This window comes from Lathyrus oleraceus, chromosome 6 (assembly GCF_024323335.1).
Source record: "Lathyrus oleraceus cultivar Zhongwan6 chromosome 6, CAAS_Psat_ZW6_1.0, whole genome shotgun sequence".
NCBI lineage: Eukaryota > Viridiplantae > Streptophyta > Magnoliopsida > Fabales > Fabaceae > Lathyrus > Lathyrus oleraceus.
In genome coordinates this window covers 92036716-92048387 of record NC_066584.1, presented here as the reverse complement: position 1 = coordinate 92048387, position 11672 = coordinate 92036716, and positions in this window count along the sequence as shown.

The window sequence follows — 11672 nt, the reverse complement described above, 5'->3', positions numbered from 1 at the left end:
TTTTGCAAACAAAACAGTAAAATGAAAATGAAAACAGAGATATACTGAATAACATGATTGTATTGATTGAATGGCCTCTGAATAGGCATTTACATTAGGAAGCAATCCCTGGAAAGAGGTAATCGCACAATAGATAAAAACAGAAATTAATCTAATGGCAATGTGAAATGGATTTCTATTGGGTTCCAATTCTGCTATGACTTGCCCGTCTTCAAGATCCTCCAGATGATCAGCTTTCTGAAAGAGTGATTGGACTGTTTCCTATCCTTCAAAAATTTCCAGTCATTGGCACGAGATGAGATTTAGAACTACTCAGAACGCAGTCATTCGCTTAATCCCTAACTTTTGCCTGGATCGCCCTTTTCGGGTTTTCAATCCACCGGGATACCCATTTTTGCCTAAGTTGCCTTTTCAGGTTTTCAACTTACCGGGTGTACGATCTTTTCATTTTTAATCCCTAATTTTTGCCCGAACCTTTTCATTTTCTTGGTTCGTCGGGATGCCCATTTTTGCCTGGACTACTCTTTTTACTGTCCAGCGGGTCTATTTTATGCGAAGTATTTTTTAACTGCGTCTGAGTTCACAGGGGAAGTGAAATTTTCACCATCCATAGTTGCAAGCATTAAAGCCCCACCATCAAAAACCTTGGTGACGATATACGGTCCATCATAGTTAGGAGTCCACTTGCCCCTGCGATCTGTCTGAGGAGGAAGGATCCTTTTCAAAACTAAATCTCCGACTTGGAAACAACGAGGACGCACTTTCTGATCAAAGGCTCTCTTCATCCGACTCTGATACAACTGCCCATGACAAATGGCTGCCATTCGCTTCTCTTCGATAAGACTCAACTCATTGAACCTTGTCCGAATCCATTCAGCTTCGTCTAGCTTGATATCCAACAAGACTCTTAGAGAAGGGATCTCCACTTCAACAGGTAGGACTACTTCCATACCATACACAAGGGAGTAAGGGGTTGCCCCGGTCGATGTACGTACTGAAGTGCGGTACCCATGCAAGGCGAAAGGCAGCATCTCATGCCAATCTCTGTACGTGACGACCATCTTCTGCACAATCTTCTTTATGTTCTTATTTGCCGCCTCAACAGCGCCGTTCATCTTAGGGCGGTAAGGGGGAGAGTTGTGATGCTGAATGTTGAAGTTCTGACACAACTCCTTCATCATTTTGTTGTTGAGATTAGAACCATTATCAGTAATGATTCTTTCGGGAATCCCATAGCGACAAATGATTTCTTTCTTGATGAAACGGGCAACCACATGTCTGGTGACATTCACGAACGACGCTGCCTCGACCCACTTGGTGAAATAGTCGATGGCAACAAGGATGAAGCGATGCCCATTAGAAGCAGTCGGCTCAATCTTTCCAATCATGTCAATGCCCCACATGGCAAACGGCCACGGCGAAGACATCACATTCAGAGGATTCGGCGGTACATGCACCTTATCAGCATAAATCTGGCATTTATGACACTTCCGAGCATACTTGAAACAATCTGATTCCATGGTCATCCAATAATAACCCGCTCTCAACAATTTCTTAGCCATTGCATGTCCGCCGGCATGAGTACCGAAGGAACCTTCATGAACTTCCTGCATTAACATGTCCGCCTCGTGTCTGTCCACGCATCTGATCAAAACCATGTCGAAGTTCCTCTTATACAACACATCGTCTTTGTTCAAGAAGAAACTGCCTGCCAATCTTCTCAAAGTCTTTCTGTCATTGTTGGATGCCCCTGTAGGGTACTCTTGATTCTTCAGAAAGCACTTGATATCGTGATACCAGGGCTTGTCATCGACTACCAGTTCAGCAGCAAACACATACGCGGCCCTGTCAAGGCGCATCACATCGATCCTGGGAGCATGGTTCCAACGAATTACCTTGATCATGGAGGATAGAGTAGCAAGTGCGTCTGCCATCTGGTTCTCATCACGAGGTATATGATACAATTTTACCGTTGTGAAGAAAGTCAAAAGTCTTCTCGTGTAATCTCTGTAGGGGACCAGAGTGGGCTGGAGAGTATTCCAATCACCATTCACTTGATTGATCACCAGAGCTGAATCTCCGAAGATGTCCAGAGTCTTGATTCTCAGATCAATGGCTTGCTCAATACCCAAGATACATGCCTCGTACTCAGCTTCATTATTTGTGCACTCAAAAGTCAAACGAGCGGTGAAAGGCATGTGGGCACCCTTTGGAGTTATAATGACAGCACCAATTCCACTTCCTCTAGCATTGACAGCCCCATCAAACAACAAAGTCCACTTTTCGTTTGGATCAGGTCCCTCCTCAACAACTGGCTCTTCACAGTCTTTCATCTTGAGGAACATGATGTCTTCATCAGGGAATTCAAACTTCATTAGCTCATAATCATCAATCGGTTGCTCGGCAAGGTAGTCTGACAGAATACTCCCTTTGATGGCCTTCTGTGACGTGTACTGAATATCATACTCTGTTAAAATCATTTGCCAACGAGCGACCCTTCCGGTGAGAGCTGGCTTCTCGAATATGTATTTCACTGGATCCATCTTAGAAATCAACAAGGTAGTATGGTTCAACATATACTGTCTCAATCGGCGAGCAGCCCAGGCCAAAGCACAACAAGTTTTCTCAGGCTGCGAATATTTGATTTCACAGTCGGTAAACTTTTTGCTAAGGTAGTATATGGCATGCTCTTTTCGACCAGACTCGTCATGCTGTCCCAATACACACCCCATCGAGTTCTCGGTCACTGATAGGTACATTATCAGAGGTCTCCCAGGAACTGGAGGTATAAGGATCGGAGGTTTCTGTAGATACTCTTTTATCTTCTCGAAAGCCCTTTGACAATCTTCATTCCACCTGATAGCCTGATCCTTCCTCAGCAATTTGAAAATTGGCTCACACGTGGTTGTTAGGTGAGAGATGAACCTTGCAATGTAGTTCAACCTCCCTAAGAAACTACGGACTTGCTTCTCTGTTCTTGGCTCAGGCATTTCCTGTATTGCTTTCACTTTGTCAAGATCCACCTCAATCCCTTTTCCGCTAACAATAAAACCCAGCAATTTTCCCGATCTCACCCCGAAAGTGCACTTATTCGGATTAAGTCTCAGTTTGAATTTCCTCAAACGCTTAAACAGTTTCTGCAAATTCAACAAATGTTCTTCTTCTGTCTGAGATTTGGCAATCATATCGTCCACATAAACCTCGATTTCATGATGAATCATATCATGGAACAGAGTCACCATTGCTCGCTGATATGTTGCTCCGGCATTTTTCAGACCAAACGGCATCACCTTGTAGCAGAAGGTGCCCCATGGGGTTATGAAAGTTGTCTTTTCCATGTCTTCTGGTGCCATCTTGATTTGGTTATAGCCAGAAAAGCCATCCATGAAGGAGAATACCGAGAACTGAGCTGTATTATCCACCAAAACGTCGATGTGAGGTAATGGGAAATCATCTTTAGGGCTAGCTCTGTTCAGATCCCGGTAGTCGACACACATCCGTACCTTTCCGTCCTTCTTAGGTACTGGGACGATGTTTGCAACCCATGGCGGATAATTGGTGACTGCTAGAAACCCTGCATCCAACTGCTTTTGCACTTCTTCCTTTATCTTGACAGCCATCTCTGGTCTTGTTCTTCTGAGCTTCTGCTTGACCGGAGGACAACCTTCTTTGAGAGGCAAGCGGTGCACCACGATGTCTGTGTCCAGCCCAGGCATGTCTTGATAAGACCAGGCGAAGATGTCAACGTATTCTTGCAGCAATTCAATCAGCCCTTTCTTCACATTGTCTTCTAAAGCAGCCCCTATCTTGATTTCTCTCTTGGTGTCCTCGGTGCCGAGATTAATCACTTCAACAGACTCTTGATGCGGTTGAATAACCCTTTCCTCTTGTTTTAATAACCTGGTAAGCTCTTCAGGGAGTTCACAGTCTTCATCACCCTCTTCTTCAGCTTGAAAGATTGGATTTTCAAAGTCGAAACGAGCCATAGCAGAACCGTTATCAATAGGATCCGGTGTTGTGCATCTGCATGAGTGATGGTATGTGCTTATGAGTGTGAACAAGAAGTGAAAACTAAACAAAACATTGCCATTTTTTTATTTTGAAAAACTGCAAAAATAGAAAGACAGGGAACGAAATATTTGAATGCAAAAATACGTCCTTTATTTATGATAAAAATGCAAGTGTCACATAGACGGGCCCTACAATGAGTCATTACGCCCTGGGCGGAACGTAAGACTTGGATATGCATGAATAAACAAAGAAAATTACTCTTCAAGAAGAGTGACTTGGATAATCTCTTCAGAAGACCAATTGTTGATGACTTCACCCGGGATCCTCGGACGCACCCAGTTGTCGATGTCGTAATCACTATCCCCATCTTCATTGTTGACCGCAGAGACCTCACTGGGAATCACAAAATTAACAAGAACAACATCTGCGAATTCATCAGTAGCATCTTCAAACCCTTCTTCCTCAACCCCTTCCGCAGACTCTTGGACAGACAGACCCTCAACCTGGAGGCTACCTTTGTCGAGCAAGGCCTGAATACCCTGCTGTAGTTTCAAACAACCTCCACTCTGAGTGGCACAATCCAAACAATCCTTCCCACAACCGGGGAAGACATCGGCCTTCAGCAAGCATCCTTTGACATCCGACAATGGAGTCTTCAACTTCAACACATCCTTAATGGACTTGGCTTCTCCCTCTACCAAATTAACGTTCGCACCACCATGCTGGGGCATGGGATTGTTGACGACATTCGGAGCTGGTGCAAGGTCGATGGCCTTTGAATCTATGAGGTCCTGAACTACGTGCTTAAAAGCTTTGCAGTTCTCAATGTCATGGCCAGGTGCCCCAGAGTGGAAGCTACACCTAACGTTGGCGTCGTAACCCACCGGAAGTCTACCAATAGGAGGAGCCAGAGTGCGCAATTGCACAAGTTGTAGTTATTGAAGACTAGAAAGTAACTGAGCGTACGACATTGGAAGGGTGTCGAAACGCCGGTCCATCATCCTTTGCCTCTGTTGATAAGCGGGTCTGTTACCCGGTTGTTGCTGCTGTTGATACTGAGCTGGTTGACATTGTGATTGTTGTTGTTGTAGTGGTGCTGCAGCTGGAATGGTCACAGCCGCAACATACGGTTGCTGATGATAATTCTGAAAATTATTCCTCCGGTTATCCCTGTTATGATAAGAAGATATGGCACTTGCATCCCCTTCTCTCCTCTTCTGTCCCTGAATGAACGGCTTCTTCACCCCTGATGAGGATCCACCTCCACTCTGGATCTTGTATGTCTTTAGGTAATTCTCCACCCTTTCTCCAGTAGAGACCACATCAGCAAAGTTGGAAGCATTGCAACCTACCAGACGCTCCAAGTAAGGTTCAGGCAGCGTATTCATGAACATGTTGGCCATTTCCTTTTCCAACATAGGAGGCTGAACACGGGAAGCTGTATCCCTCCAGCGTTGAGCGTATTCCCTGAAGCACTCATTGCTTTTAAGAGACAGATTCTGAAGTTGAGTTCTGTCCGGAGCCATGTCTGCATTATACTGATACTGCTTCACGAAAGCCTCTGCCAAATCCCTCCAGCAACGGATGTGGGCTCTGTCCAGCCTCATATACCATTCCAAGGATGCCCCAGCTAGGCTATCCTGGAAGAAGTACATAAGTAGCTTCTCGTCATCAGAGTATGCAACCATTTTACGGAAATAGGCTTGCACGTGAGTTTTGGGGCAAGAGTTGCCATTGTATTTGTCGAATATCGGGACCTTGAATTTCGGTGGCACCCTCACACCTGGGACCAGCCCCAAGTCAGCAACATCTACTCCCAGAGGATTCTGTCCTTCCACTGCTTTCAACCTCTCTTCCAATCTTTTAAACATGGGGTCCATGCCAAAGTCTTCCTGAAGCAAAGGGAACTGATCATCCTGACCATCCTGAATGGGTTGTTGATCTAGGTTGATACGCGGGATCGGGATAGGCCCTGGTCCATTGGGACCATTAGCCTCTCCAGCTGGAGGATCAGCCAACGTCTCCGGTTGAGTAATAGGGGGATCCCTCTGTACCAATAATCTAAGCTCCTGCTGTCCTTGAGCCACCCCTTGAACCAAATCCATGAATTGATTCATGCGAATCTTCATCTCGGCGAGCTCTGCTTGTAGGCTCTCCATTGCTCTCTGTTGATTCCTTCGGGTACCGTATCGATGAATGCCTGAGTCAGCTATCCTGCTAGTGGGACACCAAACAAACTGAGAACACTGTGGCGGTACCTGTTATGCAAGACATGCGGATGACTATGCAAATGCAATGACATGTTTATCAATTCCAAAAGTATTCTACCCCCTTGATTCCAGTCTCACATTTGATAAACAGTGTAAAAAAAAAAAAGACTAAGCCGTTGATGAGAACCAAGAAAATTCTGACTAGAATCAAGTAGAAGATATAAACCCCACAGAAATGGATAAACATGTGTTAAATGATATGAATGCAAATGATGTGATGCAACGATGTGAATGCAATGCAGTGGCATGTCAATCAGGATTGCTGTATCTGCTTGAACATCTGTCAGGTTGCACTGTCTGGAGAGAAATTAAGAGCACACCAAACAAAGGTCATGGGATGGATCATGTTATCCTTAATATCAACCACCCATTTTGGCGGATTATGGTTTACACCTTATCAACACCCGAGTTTCATTGATATTAAGGATACCTGATCGGATCAACCATGAATCAAGGGTTTGTCGCAAGTCACGAGCATGGAGTTTAGGTTAAGAACCACCCAAAAGGAGTGTACTAAGGTTTAAACCTGCCAAACATGTTCTACAAAAAGGTTCCCATAGTCATAATCCCATCTTTCGGATATTATTAGAGGAACGACTACTCGTATTCCAACAATATTCTCAAGAGAGACTCTTATGAGTGTAGTATCGCGTAACAATCGTATCAAATCTTACATTTGAACGACTTTCGCACTACGTCCTACGAATAGGCCAAGATGGGTTAGGTAAACTAAGGTCCTTGGCTTCTTAGGTCTATATTGGAACAAGTAATGTCTAACCACAACTTACTTATGTGACATTATTGATCTCAACATGACCTCCACCAAGTGAATGGGCTTGCAAGTCAACTCGCTAAGGAATACTCCACACAAGTTGACAGGACTATGCCATTCTCCTATCTTAAGTGCACTCGAGTTCGGGTATAGAACTCATCTCACAAAGATCACCAAGCAGCCAGCCAACAGAAACAGATACAACAATGATATGTACACAATGTAATAAGGTAAAGCAGGTAAATAAATAACTGTACAAAAGCATGAACACCCAATAAACAAACAAACTACAAAAGCTAGGAGGGACTCGCTTAGGGAAGATGGACCAGCAAGAGGTCAACTTCTTAAAGTCCCCAGCAGAGTCGCCAGCTGTCGCAACCTGAAAAATACAGTGTGCGAAAAAAACAACCGGCGAAAGAGAATGACAGAAGAGTCGCCACCGTGCGTTATTCATCCCAAAGGAGGGAAAGGAAACGCTCGAAGTAAACCTGAAAGAGGAAAGGACAAGACGGGGTCTCGCAACCAAATCTTGGGTTCGGGAGTCGGTTATGCGAAGGGAAGGTATTAGCACCCCTACGCATCCATAGTACTCTACGGGATCCACTTTTGTAGTTTTTGTCTAAAGGGTGTGGGTTTACCTAACGTGTTTATTTACTAAAAAGGTTAAGAGAAATGACTCGCGCGGATGTCGCATCCACTGCATACGTATCTCATCTGAATATGAGAATCAGAGTCTTCGTAGCTCGGCTGACCTATGAGTTGGGGGGATGTGTGCTCGCTAAGACATCGCGTCTTATGCCTACGTATCTCATCTGGAATGAGAATCAGAGCAAGCCGTAGTTCGGCTAACTACAGGGTTATGGATTGGGTTTTGGACGAACAACGTTACTACGCAATCTACCGGATGCTCGACCTTTGGAGACTTACTCACCTGTAGTAGAAGGAGTAAACGTGTTGCTTTGGGTTTTAGGGTTTGGGATGCTCGAGGGCAAAAAGGCAGTCCTTGACGAAGGAACCGCGCTACCTGCAGGGATATGAATACAAAACACAAAACATGTATCTCAAAGTAAAATGCCACCAAGGGGCTCAAACATTGCCTCCTATCGAGGTCTTCCAGCTAAGAAAGCGATAAAGTATGAGAAAGGGAAAAAATTACCACACGGATAAAGATCCGAAGCTATAGCAGTTAAAGGGGCAAGAAACCCTGAAATGTCTCCAGCTGGACCGTCAAAGGAAATCAGTCAACACGAATAATCAGAATAAAACTCCAGGGGGTATCCCACAAATAAAGTGGGAAACCACGCGAGTGTCTCTGCGAAAGCCATGTGAGCCCTCACAAAACTCGACAAAGGGTTAGAGTAGTAGGATGAAATCAAGAGAAAACAATGCCATGGAAACACAAGACAGGTTAGAATAAACAAAATAGGGTAACTCAGAGTTGCCCCTAAATCAAAATGTAACCACATGAATAATTCCATCAAAATTCACAAAAGGCCCACAAAAAAAGGTATCAAATTCACACATAATACCTCATACATTTAGAGCATTCAAATTAAAGGCATAAAGATGATGGATATAGGGCAAACCTGATTGGAGAGCTTGATTGAAATTGAGTTGCACCCGTGAGGTTTACAAGTGGAGTTCCCTTCAGGGTTTGGAGGTTGCTCTGAACTCTGTTGGCTTTTCTCTCACTATCTTTTCCTCAGGGTTTTGCTTCTCTTCCTTCTTTCTCCAGTGAATCTCCCAGTGTAACTCCAAGTGTGTTTTCCTCTACTGAAACTTCAGTATTTATAGACTGATTTTCGTGGGTAATGGGCTCAAATGAGGGAGACCCAAGTCCAAAATAATTTGTTATATTTTATTTATTTAATTAATTAATTAATTAAATTATTATTATTATTTTTTTTTTCGTTTTTTTTTTCCAGGAAAAATGAAGGGTAAATTTTGGGGTATTACACCAGGACCATATTTGGAGCGCCTGGTGGGTTACAATGCCTCCAATTTTGCTGATGTAGTCTCTACCGGAGAGAGGGTGGAGAATTACCTGAGGACATACAAGACCCAGAGTGAAGGTGGATCCTCATCAGGGGTGAAGAAGTCGTTCATTCAGGGACAGAAGAGGAGAGAAGGGGATGCAAGTGCCATATCTTCTTATCAGAACAGGGATAACCGGAGGAATAACTTTCAGAACTATCATCAGCAACCGTATGTTGCGGCTGTGACCATTCCAGCTGCAGCACCACTACAATAACAACAACCACAACATCAACCAGCTCAGTACCAACCACAACAACCGGGTAACAGACCCGCCTATCAACCGAGGCCAAGGACGATGGACCGGCGTTTCGAAACTCTTCCAATGTCGTACGCTCAGTTGCTTTCTAGTCTTCAACAACTACAACTTGTGCAGTTGCGTACTCTGGCTCCTCCCGTTGGTAGGCTTCCGATGGGTTATGAAGCCAACGCTAGGTGTAGCTTCCACTCTGGGACACCTGGCCACAATATTGAGAACTGCAAAGCTTTTAAGCACGTAGTTCAGGACCTCATTGATTCAAAGGCCGTTAACTTTGCACCAGCTCCTAATGTCGTCAACAATCCCATGCCCCAGCATGGTGGAGCCAACGTTAACATGGTTGAAGGAGAAGTCAAATTAGTCTCTGCGGTCAACAATGAAGATGGGGATAGTGATTGTGACATCGATAATTGGGTGCGTCCGAGGATCCCGGGTGAAGTTCTCAACAATTGGTCTTCTGAGGAGATTGTCCAAGCCACTTGTCTGGAGGAGTAATTTTCTTTGTTTATTCATGCATATCCAAGTCTTACGTTCCTCCAGGGCGTAATGACTCATTGTAGGGCTCATCTATGTGACACTTGCATTTTTTTTATCATAAATAAAGGATGTCTTTTTGCATTCAAATATTTCGTTCCCTGTCTTTCTATTTTTGCAGTTTTTCAAAAAAAATGGCAATGTTTTCTTTAGTTTCCACTTTTTTTTTTCACACTCATAAGCACATACCATCACTCATGCAGATGCACATCACCGGATCCTATTGATAACGGTTTTGCTATGGCTCACTTCGACTTTGAAAATCCAATCTTTCAAGCTGAAGAAGAGGGTGATGAAGACTGTGAACTCCCTGAAGAACTTACCAGGTTATTAAAACAAGAGGAAAGGGTCATTCAACCGCATCAAGAGTCTGTTGAAGTGATTAATCTCGGCACCGAGGACGCCAAGAGAGAAATCAAGATAGGGCCTGCTTTGGAAGACAATGTGAAGAAGGGGTTGATTGAATTGCTGCAAGAGTATGTTGACATCTTCGCTTGGTATTATCAGGACATGCCAGGGCTTGACACAGACATCGTGGTACATCGCTTGCCGCTCAAAGAAGGTTGTCCTCCGGTCAAGCAGAAGCTCAGAAGAACAAGACCAGAGATGGCTGTCAAGATAAAGGAAGAAGTGCAAAAACAGTTGGATGCAGGGTTTCTAGCAGTCACAAATTATCCGCCATGGGTTGCAAATATTGGTTTGGTACCTAAGAAGGATGGAAAGGTACGGATGTGTGTTGACTACCGGGATCTGAACAGGGCTAGTCCTAAAGATGATTTCCCCTTACCTCACATTGACGTTTTGGTGGATAACACGGCTCAGTTCTCGGTATTCTCCTTCATGGATGGCTTTTCTGGCTATAATCAAATTAAGATGGCTCCAGAAGACATGGAGAAGACAACATTCATAACCCCATGGGGCACCTTCTGCTACAAGGTGATGCTGTTTGGTCTGAAAAATGCCGAAGCAACATATCAGCGAGCGATGGTGACTCTGTTCCATGATATGATTCATCATGAAATCAAGGTTTATGTTGATGATATGATTGCCAAATCTCAGACAGAAGAAGAACATTTGGTGAATTTACAGAAACTGTTTGAGCGTTTGAGGAAATTCAAGCTGAGGCTTAATCCGAACAAGTGTACTTTTGGGGTGAGATTTGGAAAACTACTGGGTTTTATTGTTAGTGAAAAAGGGATTGAGGTGGATCCGGCCAAAGTGAAAGCGATACAGGAAATGCCTGAGCCAAGAACAGAGAAATAAGTCCATGGTTTCTTAGGGAGGTTGAACTACATTGCAAGGTTCATCTCTCACCTAACAGCCACGTGTGAGCCAATATTCAATATGTTGAGAAAAGATCAGGCTATCAGGTGGAATGATGATTGTCAAAGGGCGTTCAAGAAGATAAAAGAGTATTTGCAGAATCCTCCTATCCTTGTGCCTCCGGTCCCAGGGAGACCGCTGATTATGTATTTGACAGTACTGGACAATTCCATGGGTTGTGTTCTCGGTCAACACGACGAGACAGGTAGGAAATAGGATGCCATTTACTACCTGAGTAAGAAATTCACAGATTGCGAGTCGAGATACTCAATGCTTGAAAAAACATGTTGTGCACTTGCATGGGCTGCGAAGCGATTGAGACAATACATGCTGTCTCACACAACCTTACTGATATCCAAAATGGATCCAGTCAAGTATATATTTGAGAAGCCAGCTCTCACCGGAAGAGTTGCTCGTTGGCAAATGGTACTGACAGAGTACGACATCCAGTATACTTCCCAAAAAGCCA